Here is a 19330-nt window from a genome sequence, read left to right as displayed (position 1 = left end):
TAAGCCACTGTGAGGACAGAGAGAAAACCCTCCTGCCCCGAGAGCTTAAGCAAAGATACTCTATTTTAGGGAAGTGGTAGGAGCCAAATCATCTGATTCTGGGGGAGGAGCAGAAACAAAAGCCTTCTGCCCTTGGAGAAGAGGAGGAAACAGTATCAGGTCCAGGACCTTGTACTTATACAAAGCATAGGTCTACTAATTCTGGGAGAATAAGGGGTCCCACACCAACCATAGACACAAGGAGTGTTAGGCTGCCACAGAGAGAGAAGCAAGACTATCAATAAAGTCCCATCCCTGAGGCCCAGAGGCACAAGGTCTTACTAAGAATGAAGATCAATGAGTCCCAGATGCACAAGATCATCCTGAGACTGAAGATCAACAAGAATCTGATTGAAGAAGTATTCCCACTCCTGGGGTAAAAATCATTGACCTCAGCCCCTACTGTTCCTCTATACACAATGTTTGACATTCAATATCAAGCTGTGAGACATGCATCAAAAGAAGGAACACACAATGCATTATCAACAGATAAAGCAAGTAACAGAACCAGACTCCGAGATGATACATCAGACTAAGACTTTCAAATGACTGTGATTAATATGATAAACTAGTGGGGGATAGGTGGAAAAGATACAGGAACTGATGGAGAATTTCAGCAAACAAAGGAAACATTTTATAAATGGGAAAATAAATGTACAAATATGATGTCAGGAATGAAGAATTTCTTTGGCATGCTTATTCGTAGAGTAGACTCAGCTGAAGGATAATTGGTGAACCTGAATATGTCAGTGAAAATCATCCAAACGAAAACTCAAAGTGAAAAACAATAGAGAACATGCAAGAGCTGTGAGACAATATAAAACAGTCTAGCATATATGTAATTGGAGCCAAGAAGGAAGACAGAAAGAGAAAATAGGGGCAAATATTTGAAGAAATAGTGGCTAAGAATTTTCTAAAATTAAGGAAATACAGCAAACCATAGATCCAATTTCAGAAAACCTCAAGCAGAATAATTTACAGCACACACAAACATACACACTGTCTCACAGACACACCTAGATCCATTATAGTTAAACTGCTAAAATCTTAAAATTAAAAAGAAAATGACAATCTTGAATGTACTCAGAGGAAATAAACATTACATACAAAAAACAAATACAAAAACTCAGCAGACTTATGGAAAGAAACGTTGCAAGCTAGAAGAAAATGGGGTAACGCTTTCAGAGTACTAAAATAAAAAGCTGTCAATCTAGATTTTTTTTTGGAGGGACAAAATTTTCTCTATCTTTATTTGCATGTTGGTTTCATAGGTTTATACATGTGTCAAAAGTCATTAAACTGTACATGGACACAGGGAAGGGAGCACTACACACTGGGGTCTATTGGGGGGAATAGGGGAGGGACAGTGTTGGGGGAGCTGGGGAGGGATAGCATGGAAAGAAATGCCAAATGTGGGTGAAGGGGAGGAAGGCAGCAAAACATACTGCCATGTGTGTGCCTATGCAACTATCTTGCATGTTCTGCACATGTACCCCAAAACCTAAAATGCAATTAAAAAAAGAAAAAAAAACTGTACACTTAAGATATTTAACTTTTTCTGTATAAAGCAAAAATGTCTTTTAGAAATGAAGTTAAAAATAGAGATTCTTCAAACAAAAGCCAAAGGGAAGTATTTCTAGCAGGCCTTCACTACAAGAACTGTTAAGGGAAATTCTTTGGGAATATAATACCAGATGGAAATTTGGATCTATACAAATAAATAAAATACAAAAAGTGTAAAAACATTGGTAACTAAAAGACACTTTAAGACTAATTTTAAATTGCTTAAAAGTATAATTGTCTGTCTGAAGCAAAAATAGTAATAATGTGTCTGAGGTTTATAGCAAAGGTAGAAGTAAAATATATATCAGCTATGGCACCAAGAAGAAGTAAGGAAATGGAAATATATAGCTATAAGACTGTTACACTATACCTGAAGTAGTGTAATATTATATGAAGAAAGACTGTGATAAGTCAAAGGTATATATTTAAAACCCTACAGCAATCACTAAAAAGTTCAAAAAGAGATGCCACAAGCAAACCAACAGTGGAGATAAAAATGAGTTATAAAAAATGTCCTACTGACTCAAATGAAAGCAGAAAACTAGAACAAGGCTAAAAAACAAAACAAAACAGCAGATGTAACAAATAGCAAACAACCAGCAAAATTAATATGAGGAGCCCTTTTTTGCCCTTCAGCCTTATTTCCTCCTGAGCCTGTTATAATGTTTAAGTTAGAATTCATCATTCTTAGTGAGCCTCTGCCTCCTTCATCAGCATCCAGCATTCTGTGTACTGTTTCTGAAAGCGCCAAGGCACCTTCTTCCTTTATCCATTAACTCACAGCCACAGAACATTTCAGGCCCTAAAGAATTTTTACCAAAGGTTATTGATTGTATCAAAGGCAGATCAGAGTCAAGCCTGTTATCTGAAGATGAGCCTGTGCAGAGCTGCCTCGTCAGCGAAACATCACATGAGTAACAAAAACTCCATGTCCTCACTGCTCCTGATGCTGGGCTCCTGCTCCTCATCAGAGAGCTACCACAAATTGTTTTCAGGCTGAAATGGAATTTTAAATATAAGATGGTTTTAGAATAGAATCAGTTGCTTTTTAATAGCGAAAAAAGAAAAGAGTTGAGGAGAATTGTATGTTTAAATGTGTATGTTAAATCCAGCAAGCTTAATAAACAAATTAAATATAAATGGCTTAAGCAGCCCAATAAAACGGAAATATCATATTTGATTAACAAAAAGCAAGACCCAGCTTTTTGAATTCAAGATTGATTCAAGACTCAATCAATGCTATATATGATAACAACAGACTGAAAAAGAAAAAGCAAATGATTATCTTAATAAATGTTAAAAAATAAGTTGGTAATATTCAGTATCATATATGATATTTTTAAACCATCCATAATCTAGGAATAGAAGAAATTTTCACAGTATAAAAAAAGACATCTGTGAAGAAACTTGCAACTGAACTTTCATAGCCAATGATAACAGATTAAATGCTTTTCCTCAAAAACAGAGAATAAGACAAGGATGTCTTCTTTCACCACTCCCATTCAATAAAATACTGGAAGTTCTACCATTACAAAAGGCAAGAAAAGGAAATAAAGGCATATGATTTGGAAAGGAAGAACTACAGCTCTATATTAGCAGATGGCATGATTGCCTATATAGAAATCTCAAAAATCTACAAAAAAGTTAACTAAATTAATAAGTGGATTTATTAAGGTTGGTTGCAGAATACTCTGAAGCCTTCAAAACATTTCTGAGAGAAAATAAAGAGAATCTAAATAAATGGAAAGATATACCAAATTCATGGATCAAAAGACAGCATATTTTTAAGATGTTAATTTTCCTCAAATTGATCACAGTCAAAATCTCAGAAGGCTTTTTTTGGTAAAAATTAACAAATTGACTATAAGATGTATGTGGGAAAAAATTATGTGAAAAAGAACCTAGAAAAAAACAAAGCAATTTTTAAAAAGAGAAACATTGGAGGAAGCACACGAGCTGATTTCAAGACTAACTATGCAATTGTAGTAATTAAGACAGTGCACAGTGGCACAAGGAGAGACGTATATACCAACATAACAGAAGAATAGAAAATCCAGACAGAGATATACCCATGTGCAGTTCACTGATTTCCAATGAAGATGCCATGGAAATTCAATAGGGAAAGCATATCTTTTCCAACAAATAACACTGGAAGTATTGGATATCTTTATGAAAAATTATTAACCTCAACCCACTACTTATGCCATATATGAAAATTAATTTCAAATGGATTGTAGACCTAAAGTTAAAACCTAATTTTTAAAAACTTCTAGAAAAAAAATATAGAAAAACATCTTAATGACTTTGAGTTAGTCAGACTTCTTAGGACACAAAAAGTGCAAACCGAAAGTGAAACAAGTGATGAATACAATTTATAAAAATTAAACACTTCTGGTCTTTGAAAGGCATTGTTTAGAATTTTTAAACTTTATTTATTTTTTCAAAAGTTATTGGGGTACAGGTGGTGTGTGGTTACATGAGTAAGTTCTTTAGTGGAGATTTATGAGAACCTGGTGCACCCGTCACCTGAGCAGTAGACACTGCAGCATATTAGTTGTCCTTTGTCCCTCACCCCCTCCTACTCTTCCCCCTAAATTTAAAGACAAACCACAGAGTGTCAGCAGATATTTGCAGAACAACTATGTAATAAAGGACTTGTGTCCAGAATGTGTAAATAACTCTAAAAGTGGGCAAAAGTTTCAAACACACATTTCACCAAATAAGATATGCAGATGACAAGTAAGTACATGAAAAGATGTTCAACATCATTAACCATTACCACAAGGAAATGCAAGTTAAAACCAAAATAAAATAGCACTCTGTACCAACTAAAATTGCCAAAACCTTTTAAACAAATGACAGCAGCAAGTGCTAGTGAGGATACAAAGCCTCTAGAACGTGCATACGTTGCAAAGTGCAATACGAAGTGGTGCCATCACTTTTGGATACAGTTTGGTGCTTCCTTATGAGGCGAAATATACATCTACCACATGATCTGGCAACACTGAGGTCACATTTCAACATGAGATTTTGAGGGGACAAAACATCCAAACCACATCACAACACTGGCCCCTCATCCCTGGCTCCTGCCTTCTGGAGTCCCTAGTGTCTATCGTTCCCATCTTTATGGCCACGGGTACCCAGTGTTTAGCTCTAACTGATAAGTGAGAGCAGGTGGTCTTTGATTTTCTATTTCTGCTTTAATTCACTTAGGATAATGGCTTCCAGCTGCATCCAGGTTTCTGCAAAGGATGTGATTTTGGTTTTTTTCATGGCTGTGTAGTATTCCGTGGTGTTTATGTACCACATTTTCTTTTCTTCTCTTTTTTTAATTTTACTTTTCTTTTTTCTTTACTTTTCTTTTTTAATTTTTAAGTTCTGGGATAGATGTGCAGAACGTGCAGGTTTGTTACATAGGTATACATGTGCCATGCTGGTTTGCTGCACCTATCAACCCATCATCTAGGTTATAAGCCCCACATGCATTAGGTATTTGTCTTAATGCTGTCCCTCCCCTTTCTCCCCACCCCAACACACCCCAGTGTGTGATATTCCCCTCCTTGTGCTCATGCATTCTCATTGTTAAACTCTCACTTATGAGTGAGAACATGCAGTGTTTGGTTTTCTGTTTCTGTGTTAGTTTGCTGAGATGATGGTTTCTATCTTCATCCATGTCCCTACAAAGGACATGAGCTCATTATTTTTTTATGGCTGCATAGTATTCCATGGTGTATAATTCACTATTGATGGAGACTTAAGTTGATTCCATGTCTTTGCTCTTGTGAATAGCATTGTGATGAACATGCCAGGGCATGTGTCCTTTTAGTAGAACAATTTATTTTCCTTTGGGTATACCTAGTAATGGGATTGCTGGATCTAAAGGTAGCTTTAAGTTCTTTTAAGAAATTTCCAAACTGCTTTCCACAGTGGCTGAACTAATTTATATTCTCACCAACAGTGTGAATGTTCCCTTTTCTCTGCAACCTCCCCAACATCTGTTATTTTTTGACTTTTTATAATCACCATTCTGCCTGGCGTGACGGTATCTCATTGTGGTTTTGATTTGCATATCTCTAATAATTAGTGATGTTGGGCATTTTTTCATGTTAGTCACTCATGTGTCTTTTGAGAAGTGTCTGTTCATATCCTGTGCCCACTTTTTAGTGGGGTTATCTGTTTTTTCTTGTTGATTTGTCTAAGTTCTGTGTAGATTCTGGTATTAGTCCCTTCTCAGGTGCAAAGTTGTGAATATTTTCTCCCATTCCGTAGGTTGTATATTTACTCTGTTAATAGTTTCTTTTGCTGTACAGAGGTTCTTTGGTTTAATTAGGTCTCACTTGTCAATTTTTGTTTTTGTTGCAATTGTTATTACTATGTTTAAAAAAAATAAAAAATAAACAGATGAAATTAATTTTAATAATATATTTTATTCACTGCAATATATCCAAAATATTATCATTTCAACATGGAATCAACAAAAAATATCAATGAGATATTTTACATTCTTATTTTCTAACTAAATCTTTAAAATATAATGAGTATGTTATATTTTCAGCACATTTCAATTCTAATTAGCCACTTTCAAGTACTCAGTAACCACATGTAGCTACCAGCTACTCTATTAAGCAAAGTAGACAGGCATCAACTTTTTATCCTCCATGTCAGCTGCAGTGGAGATAACCCAGGAGTGCCCAGTTGGGAACAGTCAAAGACCATGTGTGGTATAGTGGGAAGGACTACTCAGAGTGAGAGGCTGTGAGTTTGAGACCTCGGTTTCCCATGGACTAGCTGTAAAATCATAAGCCAGTTTCTTACCTTCTTTGATCTTTGAGTAAAGTCAGTGGTGGAGGTACCTGCTCTAAACAAAGTCGCTATCAGGATAACATGAATGTATCCATATGCTATGGCTACCATAACAAAATGCCACAGATTGGGTGGTTTAAATAACAGGAATTTATTTTCTCGCAGTTCTGGAGGCTGGAAGTCCAAAATCAAGATGCAGGGTCGGCTTCTCTGAAGGCCTCTTTCCTTGGCTTGCAGGCAGCCACTCTCTTATTGCCTTTTCATGTAACCATCCCTCTGAGTTATTGCCTAGTGCCTCCTGTGTCTGAATTTCCTCTTCTTATAAGTACATCAGTCAGATTGGATTGGGACCTACCCTAGTGGTCTCTTTCTAACTTAAGCACCTCTTCCAAGTTTCTGTCTCCAAGCACAGTCTGTGGAGGTTAGGACTTCAACATGTGAAGTTAGGGGGAATACAAGTTAGTCTATATCAGTGAGTAAAAGAAAGTAGATGCCCTTTGGGTTGCACAAAAGGAGGGAGGAGATATTATTATGGGTTGAGGTCATGGGCCCAACAGAAGGCCATTGCAGTGACCTAACCATGGGGTTTCCCCATCAGAGGGCTGAAGGAAGCCAGGGGACAGTCACTGAATCCCTGTCTCAGGCATTGACTTCCAGCAAACTGCTTTAGGGATACTGTCTCATTACATCTTTTCATTTCAGCGTCCAGGGATGTAAGAAAAAGAGAAAGCAAAGAAACAACAACAAATTTCCCTTCCAACCTCATCTCCACTAAAACTTTCTTCAGCCTTATCCTCCAGCTAAGGAGGTTGTCTCCCAGGCCAGTGGTTCTCAAACTTCTTGTTCTCAGGATCACTTTATACATTTAAAAATATTTTCATTATATAGATTCGAATTATTAATATTCACTATATTTGAAATTAAAGCAGAAATCATAAAAGCATTCATTTCAAAATCATAATAATGTTATCACATGCTAATGTGTTTTTAAATAAACTATATTCTTAGAAGAAACTAGTTAGAAGAGTGACAACGTCTTTGCAAATCTCTTTAATGTCTAGTTTAATAGGAGATGGCTAGAGCCTTCTGTCTGCTTCAGCATTCATTCTGTTCTGTTGTAATATGTTGTGGTTAAAAACATGAAGAAAATTGAGCCTCTAACTACAGATATGTAGTTAGAAAAGGGAGAATGTTTTAGCAATGTTTAATAAAGATAATTATGGGTATTCTCCTTTGATACAATCATCTTTCTTAAAGGTTAGACAAAATAGATGGAACTTGAAATCATATCAACGAACATTTTCGTACTTCATTGTATTAAAATCATCAGTCTATCTTGAACTTTGAATAAGCCATATATCAAGCATAATTTTGTAACATCATGCATTGGTCATTTGGAAAATATTGGTCTACTGAGCTCACAGATACTTCAAATGTTGACACATTTCATTATCCACACCAAAAATTCCCATTTGTTATTATCACCACGGATCTCATCATGTAAGTCTTCAAGTATTGAGAGCTGCTAGGCTGTGCAATTGCGGCTGTTATAAGACCTTCAGAATTCTCATTTTAATTCGAAAACCTGATTTTTATCATTGGCAACAAATATTGTCATTGTTTCTCTTGAAATTAACAGGTTTGCCTTGTTCATTTTCAAGAAGTGTCTGAAAAATGCCTAAGTTTTGATATCCATAGCTTGACTCTGTCATTCTTTCAAGTAAAAATGGCATTCGTCTCATGAGAAAGAGGTGAATTGAGCTCACAACTGAAACAAGCACATGAGAACCTTACCTTGAGACAATCACTGTACTCTGCTAAGCAGCTGCAGTGCTTTATTCATCATACCGAATATTCAAAAGATGTGTACTCAAGACTTGAGAGCTAATAACATTAATAACATTTACTGCTCTATTAAAAACATTCTTAAGTGACATTGATGCTTTTTTACTGCCTTTGCCTGCAGTGAAGAAGACAGTGACTACTAGTAGCCTGTTGACATTGCCTTGATTTATGCTAAACGATTTTACCCACCATTGTTTTGGCAATGTCAGTGCAAATATCACATGGTGGAAGAAGCAAATAACATGTCATTATTGTTATGAAAATTGTTTGACCTTATGGATCCCCTGAAATGTCTCAGAGACTCCCCAAAACTCCAGATCACACTGAAATGTACTCTTTCAAATTTTGAAATCTGAGACTTGGCTTATTTTCTGCCTGAAATACCCATCTAAACTTCTCCACCAGTGAAAATCAAATCCTTCTCTCTGACCCTGTTTGAACTACACCTTACCTATCATCCACATTTCAGTCCCTTCCTTTCTCCTGGGCCAGGGCTAGAGTTGACCAGAAAGAGCTGTTCAGGAAGCTGTCTACAGTGAGGATGTAGGAAGGGCTCAGATGGAGTCATTATGAGGGTTTGTGCAGAGGGCACAGGTAGGTAGGAATATGTTTCTGGGGCCCATAACCTGAAAGCAGAAAACTTAGATTTGGAAAATTAAAGTTCAAAGGGGATAGGAGCAAGATTGCAACCAGAAGACAGAGCCAAGGGTCAGGACAAAATGGTTGGGATCAAGTGAGTAGAACCAACCAGAAGAAAAGTTATAACGAGTAGTTAGTAGAGAGACAGTCTATGTAATCAATGAACTCTAGAAAACATGGGCACATCTCTAAAACACTGTGCAGAAACACAAAGCCAGGAGTTAACCAGTGCAGAATATCCATATTCTTTGGACCAAAAAACACGAGTTGAGCCAGGAGCCCCAGTGTTTGGCAGAGATTTCACAAAGGCCTACATTATTTCTCTACCACTTCCTAATGGTCCTGTCGGCGGAACCCCTCTCCAGGGAAAATAACATTATATTAAGGAAAACACACGTACATATGAAGCTAACAATAAATGTTGTCTACTTGACTCCATCTTTGGGAAAATCAGGGAATAATTGCACTGGAGAGAGTGAAACGGTACATGGATAAATATCAGTCAGGTGTGGTGGCTCATGCCTGTCATCCCAGCACTTTGGGAGGCCAAAGTAGGTGGATCACTTGAGGTCAGGAGTTCAAGACCAGCCTGGCCAACATGGCGAAATCTGATCTCTGCTAAAAATACAAAAAAAAAAAGCCAGGTGTGGTGGCAGGCTCCTATAGTTCCAGCTACTCAGAGGCTGAGGCAGGAGAATTGCTTGAACCCAGGAGGTGGAGGTTACAGTAAGCCAAGATTGTACCACTGCACTCCAGCCTGAGCAACAGAGGGAGACTCTGTCTCAAAAAAAAAACAAAAAAAAAACAAAGTTATGAAGAAAAAGAGTGTGAGTTCCACAGAAAGGTTAATTGAGCCTAAGTCATTAAGAGAGGATTTCTGGGGGTGCCTATTGTCCTATTGTGTCTGTCCCTGACAACTGTGAGCCAACAATTGAAGTCAGTGTAAATTGGACACCACGTGGTAGCACAACGGTGTCACTGTGTTCTACTCACGAGCAGTGCTGCCTGGATGAAACCTTGAAGGGAGCCAAGCATTTCACTGAGCCAGCTACCTACATGGAGCTCTTCGTGCTTCCTAAGGGGTTCATGAGGGTAGAACTGTGAGCCAACAATTGAGGGAGGGCTTAAGTGTTTTAGACAGTTGCTTTGAACACTGATTAGCAGACAAATATCTGTGCACAGGGGCAGCGGCAGGGGGACCCTTATTGACACAGAATAGGCCTCTGAGGGTGGACCTCTTGAATGTATCAGTTTAGGTCAGGGGATTATAATCTGGAGTTCACAGTGAGAGCTCAGCACCTATAACAGGAAACAAACCCTGAGGCTGGACTGGTCATTGGAAATTGGTAAGGAAGAGGAAGAGCCAGTAGAAGGCAATGGGAAGGAATTTAAACATGGCAGAACATGGTGACCCAGGAACATGGGTGATAGAAATCAGAAGCGTATTAGGAGTGGTGAGCATATTGGTCCTGCATTAGCTTCCTAGATGGCCTTCAACAACATAAATTAATTCGTTGGCCTAGAGGTTGAAAGTCTAGAAGCAAGGTGTCAGCAAGGTTTCTTCCTGCAGGGAGGCTCTGAGGGAGAGTCTGTTCCATGCCTGTCTCCTAGTTTCTGGTGTTGCCTTTTTTTTTTTTTTTTAATTGGAGACAGAGTTTCCCTCTTATTGCTCAGGCTGGAGTGCAATGGCTCGATTTCAGCTCACTGCAACCTCCATCTCCTGGATTCAAGCAATTTTCCTTCCTCAGACTCCCAAGTAGCTGGGATTACATGCACCCACCCCATGCCACACTAATTTTTGTTTTTGTTGTTGTTAGTACAGACGGGTTTTTCACCATGTTGGTCATGTTGCCTGCAATTCTTGGTGCACCTGGACCTGTAGATGCATCGCTCTAATCCCTGCCTCCATCGTCACATGGTGAACTCCCTGGGTGTGTCTCTTCTCCCCTTCTAAGGGTACCAGTCCTTTTGGTTTAGGGCCCACTCTAATGACCTTATCTCAATTTAATTGCATCTGCAAAGATCCTATTTCTAAATATGATCACATTCACAAATGAAGAGTATGAGGGTTTCAACCTATCTTTGGGGGTGAGAGTGACACAGTTCAACCTATAATAGGCCCCAACCATAGGCGGTGGTGAATTTACAAGCAGATGGAGTGGGAATGACATTTAGAAATCCAAACAGATGTCAGCCCCACCAATGATGATCAACCCCAACCTGGTGGGTTGTGGGTTCTGTTGAGCAAAGCTGACAAGACCAAAACATAGGAATCCTAGATCTCAGCATGCCAGGGTAGGTAGTACATCATCAAGATCAGGCACTCAGGAACAAGGCAGGGGGTCTAGATCAGAATAGGGGACCAGCATTGGGGCTCCTTCTGGGCTGAATCCCTTCCTCTAGGCTCCTGAAACCCCCACCTGCCTGGGCCTGTCTAATCTTGCACTTGTCAAGAGGTCCCTGCTATGAAGAGAGAAGAGCTGGGGGCCAGAGACTGGAGCAGGAAGGGATTCAGTCAAGGCTGACACTGACCCCAGAGGATGAGCCCTTGGGGGAAAATCGTCTCTTCATGATGTAGCCTCCTGGGCCCAAGTTTTGCCTGTAAAACTAGAACAGGTTCCATCCGCCCTGAACTGCACTCCCTTTCTCGTCTTGGTTTCTCTCTGCAATGACTCACTGGTCTGAGCACGTTCCTCCCCACATCAGCAATGGGAAGCACGGAGAAGACAGTGTCCAGCGCCCTCTGAAGTCATTGGCGACCGCAATGGAAGTAGTTGGGGGTCGACAGTAAAGTTGGAGACTGAAATTATTTGAGCTCTTAAAGTGAGATAATAAGGTAACTTTCCTCCTCCTGGTATGAGCTCATTTAATTGTAAAGATCTTAATAAATTCAGCCTGATTAACTCCAACCTTGTGGGGGAAGGTTATTCAGTGTTGTGGAATTAATTTTAAACAGAAGCAAAAAAAAAAAAAAAATGAGTGAAAAGAAAAAACCTTCAGTGCAGAATAAGGTGGGAGGGAGGTGTGTGTGCAGGAAGTCAGGGCTGGTGAGCACCCACTGGGCCTGCTCTGGAAACCATACCAGAGCCCCTGATTGATCAGTTGCTTTCTCAAACATGGTGGAGCCTCGGGTAACTCCCCCAGGCTGAGAGCAGTTTGATTTGTATACACCTCAGGGCTGAGGTAAAGTGTGAACTCCTCAAGGGTCCGTAGGAGTGTCCAGGACCCCTGTCCTGCTCAATCTCCACCTGTTCACCTCGACCTGCTGTTGTCTTGGTCCTGAGTAGTTTCTGTGTCCATGCTTCCACTGTGCTTAGGAGCCAGGCACTCATGGCTTTTGCTTTCAGGCTCTTTTTACCAGCTGTCTAAATATAGGTAAGTTTCTCTCTTTGGACGTCAGTTTCCTAATGAGGCCAAGGATGCTCATTGCAAGGATTAGGTACACATGGAGTGCTTAGCCCAGTTCCAGGAGCATAACAGCTGTAACTACTATCACTGCCCTATCGTTTGTCTTGCTGTGTACTTTCTGTGGCTTTCCACTCCTGTGGTCCCCATGGACTCTGGCTGAGATGCAGCCCCTGATTCTCCCCATCTCAGACCTCTCTGTTCACCTGCTTGAGTGCCCAACATTGGCATGGACCTACAGGCCAGCCTGAGCAATCTGAAAAAGGAAGTCCATTCATCAAAATACCATTCACGCGGGCCAGGCACTGCACTCTATCTATCATAGGCATTATAGCTAAGCCTCGGGGCAGTCTTAGAATCCTATTCTAGAAAATGGGGATCGGGGAGTTTAGAGAGGTTTAATGGCATGTATTTGAGGCTGAGGAAGCCTAGTTCATTACCTACACCCACACCCATAGCGCCTATGGTTTCTAAACAATTTCAGAAATTGAAATAAGCACTATTCAAACAGCCTCTGCTCTATTGCCCAAAGTTCAGGGCTGCCTTATAAAGTTAGATTGAAGAACATGACGCTGACCAGAAGCAGAAAGAGGACTTTTTTTTTTTTGAGACAGAGTCTCACTTTGTCACCCAAGATGGAGTGCAGTGGTGCCATCTCGGCCCTCTGCAAGCTCCACCTCCAGGGCTCAAGAGATTCTTCCACCTCAGCCTCCTGAGTAGCTGCTACTACAGACGCATATCACCACACCCAGCTAATTTTTGTATTTTTAGTAGAGACGGGGGTTTCACCATGTTGGTCAGGCTGGCCTCGAACTCCTGACCTCGTGATCCACCTGCCTCAGCCTCCCAAAGTGCTGAGATTACAGGCATGAGCCACCCCGCCCAGCCAGAAGGAGAACTTTCTACTCCTTTCCCTTGAATTTAGTTGACCTTGGTATAGGTAGAGCTGCTGGGCAACAGCAGGCCTCCCTGTTTAGGGCTGGGAGGGACCAAAATGGGAATAGAGTTCTGCTCGATGAGCTCAATCCATGGGAGAAAAAAGCCCAGTGCAGGATGTGTGAGGCTCAGGTTAAGCCAGAGGGATCAAGAACACACAGCTGGGGCCACTTGGGTTTACTGCACAGCCCCATCTCAGTGGGAGACAAACATGAGACACAGGTGTCATTCTCTAGCCACCATCCAGCTGTGTGCCTTGACTCTTCCTCTTGGCTGAGCTACAGAGTCCCCGACTTGCTGGTCACTTTCTGCATCTGAAAGTCAGCCAGGTTTAAAACACACAATTGAGATCTGATTCAAAGTTCTCACCATGAAGTAGGACGAGGACTCCCTTTGCTCCTTTGCTCCTCCCACTCTGTTGGAAATAGATGCTCAGTGCAAAGAAAGATTAGCACTGAGACAAAGGATCTTTTAGCAAGGCAATTTTTACTTCCTGAACTGCAGGAAGGGTGCCCTCGCTAGCCATCGTGCCGTGAGAGTACCATGAACAAACAAAACAGACAAATTTATCCCTTACGCATTCGGAGTCATCCTTACTGCTGTGTCTCATCTCCGTTGGCTGGAGCCAGACCTCACAATTTAAACTACAACCCGACTGGCTAATAACTTAAAACTTTTTTAAACAGGTAAAAGCAATGGAGAGCTGGGACATGCCTGTGAGCACATCCAGCACAGATATCTTGGTTAAAGTATAGGGACATGGAATGTACTTAAGCATATCATGTCTAACAGATACATAGGATAGGGCTTAACAAGGTCATTAGCACACTTATTATTTTTTTTTAATTGCATTTTAGGTTTTGGGGTACATGTGAAGAACATGCAAGATTGTTACATAGGTACACACATGGCAGTGTGATTCGAACTTTTAAAAGGAACTTTTCTACTTCCCACACACTCCCTTCTTTGGAGCAAGGAGAGAGAGATTCTGCCTCTAAGATCTTTCCTCCCCTCTGTGGCCCAGGCTGTAGACATCTTTCCCTAAGCACCCTCCCCTACACCGCCTCTCCATGTTAGTTCAGCCCTGGATAAGCCACAGCTGTAGGTATCTCTGCTACTCAAACAAGGTTGAAGCCAGAGGCCAGGACAGTGAGGATGGTGAGCAGGGGTAGATGAGGATCCCAGAGTCTTGTGGCCAGAAAGAACCCTCCAGGCCACTCAGCTTGGCTTCCCATCACAGCTATGTCTTGCATGCCCCGTGTTCTTTCCCAGCATCATCCCCACCATCATCGTCTCTTTCCTGAAACTTTGCTGTTACCTCCCCACCAGCAGGTCTGCCACCCACAGTCATTTGGGTCATGCCCTGTTGGAGGATACCAGACCTGAGGGTGAAAGGGGTTGAAATGCAACCACATAAGTTTGGCCCAGACAAGCCCTGCATCTGTCGAGGAAAGGCTTTTTTTTTTTTTTTTTTTTTTTTTTTTGAGACAAAGTCTCACTTTGTCTCCAGGCTGGAGTGCAGTGGTATGATCTTGGCTCACTGCAACCTCCGCCTCCCAGGTTCAAGTGATTCTCCTGCCTCAGCCTCATGAGTAGCTGTAATGCCCAGCTAACTTTTGTTTGTTTTTTTTTTAGTAGAGATGGGGTTTCACCAAGTTGGCCAGACTGGTCTCCATCTCTTGATCTCATGATCTGCCTGCCTCAGCCTCCCAAGGTGCTGGGATTACAGGCATGAGCCACTGCACCCGGCCAATGTGGATTTTTTAAAAGCATCATTTAGTCAGAGTTGTTGTTTAGCTAAGGGTTATGACCCATAAGCAACCTGGAAATTTCACTTCTTGGTTTCAACCAGCATTTTTTAAAAGATGAAATGGAGTAGAAGAAAACAGAATAAAGAATACCAGAGTGATTTTCACTGCATTTGGGAAAACTGTTGAAATTGCATATGTGTGCACACGTGTGCCCTGGGTTGTGATATACAATGTCTCTCACTGTGGATAATGGTCCAAATCTTTGGAAGCCACAGCTGCAGGTGTCTTGCTGCCCAGCACAGGCTGAGAATGATTGCTTTAGTTTTTCAGGGCTCCTAGAGTCATGGAATTGTTGACTGAAGTAAATGATCAGAATGGGAAGGAAGGCAGCTGCTTGCACTCTTTCTGGTTCCAAATGGTAGCTGCTGCTGAAGTGCTCTGACTATGCCCCTGTTGTGTTTCTGAGGCTTCTGCCTCCCTTGACAACTACCACTCCCAGGTTCTCAGCCCTCCCCCTACACACCTAGCCTATAGAATTTGCTTAGGAGATGTTCGTGGCCCAGATGTGTGTCTGTGGGCTGGTGAGTGTCTTGCAAGTACATCACAGGGCAACTACTTTCAAAAACAGGATGACTCTCAGATGGCGATGATAGGAGCTGTCTTCAGCTGCCAAATTTCACTGTACCCCAACCATGAAGTTCTTGTGGGATCTACTCTTGGCAAGTAGTTCATACTTGGCCTTCATGTCCCCACGGTACCCTGTGACTGAGAGGCCCTGCTGGGTAGCCAACATGATGTATACCTTGCTTCAGATCCAGGTCCACTGGCTCCCTGAGAACAGCACTTAGCAGACTCCCACAAACAAGGACATTCATCTTTGTCAGCCCTAATGAACCACATTTGTCAGACAGGAACCAGAGAGCAGCTGTGTTGGAGGGAGACAAATCACTTAATCCAAGCCTCCTGATGTGGCAGCCCCTGGCACGAAGGAGATCATGGCATTTAACTACGGAGGGGCCTGAAGAACTCACATAGCGGGAGGACTGGTTGCCCTCAACTCTTCCTTTCAGGAGCAAGTGTGTGAGTTGCCTACTGCAGTGTGTGCATTGGCTGGTGCTTCTCTCCTGTATGCTTCACTTGGCTCCAGGGATGTACACCCTGCAGATGCCTGGGCAGGAAGAGAGAGACAGGAGGTAGCAGCCTCTGTTCCCAGCCTGATGCAGGCCCTAGAAAAATGTGTTCAGTGTCATCTCTTTTGGTCTCACCAAGTTGCTCCTATTTAAATGTTTACAAAAGACTCTTAGATCCAAGGGACAGAAACCCATTCCCAATAAGCTCAGGCCAAACAGGATGGATTGACTCATGGATGGTCAGATTGAACAGCCATGCTGACACCAAGGTAAGGGTGCAGCTGGGCTCATGAACAAGGGCATCCAGGAACTCACACATGACCTGGCACCTCTGCTGTCTCTCCATGCTTCTCTTGGCATGCTGGCTTTGTTCTCTCTCCCTGTAGACAGGCTTCCTCCTTCACAGGGAAATTTTGACATTGACAGCTCTCAAATTTTACCTCTTAGGGCTCCCACCACTGGAAAGGTCGATAGATGCTTTTCTTGGCCCCAAACTGAAGAGAGAAGGAGAAGAAATATCCTCCCAGGAAAGAGCTCTGAGCTCTGATTGGCCATTTCAGGGCAATTGCCAACACAGTCATATATGGCATGAGAGGTAGAGTCACCTAGGGCAGTTCCCATGTGAACTACATGGCTGGAATCAGAGAGGAACAGTTATTGGGAAAAGGCGGGAGTCCCCAGCAGACATGCCCACTTTGATGGCCTTTTCCCTCACTTCCCCCAAATCCATATCCAACTCAGCTCCTTCTTCTCTGTAACTACTTTCAGGTCCAGAGGAAGAAAACCACTCCTTTCCCCGAAGACACTGCAGGGAATAAGGTTCAGCAGAATGAGTGAGGTTTTATAATGCTGCCTCCTACCAATCCAATTTTCAGAGCTATGTGTGACATTCAGAAGTGGCACCAGGACAAATGCTGGGCTTGCCAGGTAGTTTTACTTTGTTGATTTCGACAGTCAAATATCCCTGAGGCCAGGATCCTGGTGGACTTAGCATATTTACTAAGCTGCTCCTAATCTCCAGCAGCCCTGGGTGCTCAGGTACACCCAACAGAGTAAGAATTGTACTTCTGAATGACAGTTCACTAACACATTTGGCAAAAGCACTTCACATTCATTTTCTCAGTGGCTTTCAAATTTTTTCCACCATGAACCTCAGTAAAAACTACATCTTAGGAACAAAACAATACATTTTGCTTCATGATCCAGTACACAAATATTTTTACAAAACTAAGTCTCAAAAAATCATACCTACCCTTACTAGAGTGATAAGCCTTGATGTTTTTAAATTATGTTCTTTCTTTTCTATTCTATTTTTATAATGTCACCCAAATTTTTTCATGACTAAACCTACATTTTGATAAACATGTACAGCCTCATTTATTCTCCCCACATTATTATCCTCATTGAGCAGTCATCTTTATAGCAAGAGCTCCATGAAGAATGTACCTTCTGGATGCCAGACCGTCATCCAGGCTTTTTATATGTGATCCCACTTAATACTCTCAGTACTGATATTAACAACTGATCCTCAGATTCCTTATCTGAGGATTGTTTTTATTGCATGGATAAGGAATCTGAGGCTCAGTTATTAAAATCAAATGTTAGACTGTTAAATGGCAACACTGAAACCCATCAGACTATGAAACTCTTACTATCACCACCTGGCTCTCCAAGACTTGGTAAGCCCCTGAGCAAAATCACATGCTGGGTAGATTGAAGATGTCTACAAGGTCTTTGATACTCCTCCCATGACAGGTGGGGCCTAATCTCCATCCTCTTAAATCTGGGCTGGTCTTAGTGATCTGCTTAACCAACCAAATGAGGTAGAATGGATGTACTAAGACTACTGATGGTACATCAGAAGAAGCCTTGGAACATCTCCCTGGGTTTCTTGGGCCTTCTCTCTAGGTGCCTTGGGCCATCATTTGAGAAGTTCAGCTGCCCTGAAACCACTATTCTGAAGCAACAATGTGTATATCCTCTGGTTGACAGTCCCAGGTCAGTTCAGCCTTCCAGCTGTCTCCAGCAAGAAGCCAGATATATGATCAAAGATGTCTTGACCAAGCCAAACTAACCCAGGTGAAACAGAAAAATCACCCAGCTGAGCCCTGCCCTAATTCCTTACCCACACAATTATGAAACATAGTAAATTGATTACTTGTCTTAAGCCATTAAGTTTTGGATATTTTGCTTATAGCAATAGATTACCTGAACACAAGCTTCAAGAGCTCCAAACCACCATCATCTTCCAGCAGAAAGGCTCTTGGGAGTGTGTGCCTTTTCTCTCTGCAATTCATGGTAGATTGGGCAAAGTTTCTACACCACCGTAAGAATCCTGCTGAAAATGTGCTAAGGCCACTCCCCACCACCTTCCTTCCCCTTCTCTGTTACTGAGGCTTCAAGTAAAGATTCTTTATTCTATGAATAAGAAGATGCACTCAGTGATGACTTTGAAGTCTTTCCTAGCCCATCCTGTACATGTTAATCTCCCCCATGCTTCTCTTGACATGCTGGCTTTGTTCTCTCTCCCTGTAGACAGGCTTCCTCTTTCACGGGGAAATTTTGACATTGACAGCTCTCAAATTTCACCTCTTAGGGCTCCCACCACTGGAAAAGTCGATAGACACTTTTCTTGGCCCCAAACTGAAGAGAGAAGGGGAAGAAACATCCTCCCAGGAAGGAGCTCTGAGCTCTGACTGGCCATTTCAGGGCAATTGCCAACACAGTCATATATGGCATGAGAGGTAGAGTCACCTAGGGCAGTTCCCATGTAAACCACTAGTTCACTAGTGGTTCACTGGGTCACTAGTCTGAAGCATGGGTGACTTTGAGACAGCAGGTGTCTGCCAACTGAGAGGGAGAATGTGCCAAGCATATGAAAGTGGGGATAAATAATAGAAAAGCATTTTCTTGCATTTCTACATGAGTCTCAGGGTATCCTGACAGACAGCAGAGGGAGGCAGAAAAACAGCCCTGATATCAAAAAGCTTTTCTTCTTGAAAGGAAGCTTTGTAGCAATTGGGTCCAACACCATACATAGAAAGAAAAAAGGAACCCCAGGCAAACCACACCCCCTAGGAGAATGTACTATTTGGGATGAGGTTGGGGAGGTAGCAGGTAGTGGAGGAGAGGTGCAAAAACTGTTTGTTAATATTTACCCAAATTAATAAGATGTTGAGCAACAGCTTCTATGCAAAAGCCACAGTTAAAATTAGTAAG

The 19330-nt window shown here is 41.7% G+C and overlaps 2 long non-coding RNA genes across 2 annotated transcripts in view; one reads left to right on the top strand and one right to left on the bottom strand.

Annotated features, from left to right (window-relative positions):
• Nucleotides 1–19330, bottom strand: part of LOC118153821 (uncharacterized) — a 138236-nt gene that overhangs the window by 60625 nt on the left and 58281 nt on the right. The gene's annotated exons all lie outside the window — the stretch shown is intronic.
• LOC118153820 (uncharacterized) lies at nucleotides 10052–11847 on the top strand. Its single transcript, XR_004743430.3, has 3 exons — nucleotides 10052–10235; nucleotides 10707–10820; nucleotides 11293–11847. It is a non-coding gene; the product is annotated as an uncharacterized LOC118153820 (long non-coding RNA).

The sequence above is a fragment of the Callithrix jacchus genome, chromosome 5, assembly GCF_049354715.1.
Source record: "Callithrix jacchus isolate 240 chromosome 5, calJac240_pri, whole genome shotgun sequence".
Classification (NCBI taxonomy): Eukaryota; Metazoa; Chordata; class Mammalia; order Primates; family Cebidae; genus Callithrix; species Callithrix jacchus.
The sequence above is the reverse complement of the archived record's forward strand: the minus strand, read 5'-3'. Positions and strand labels throughout refer to the sequence as shown.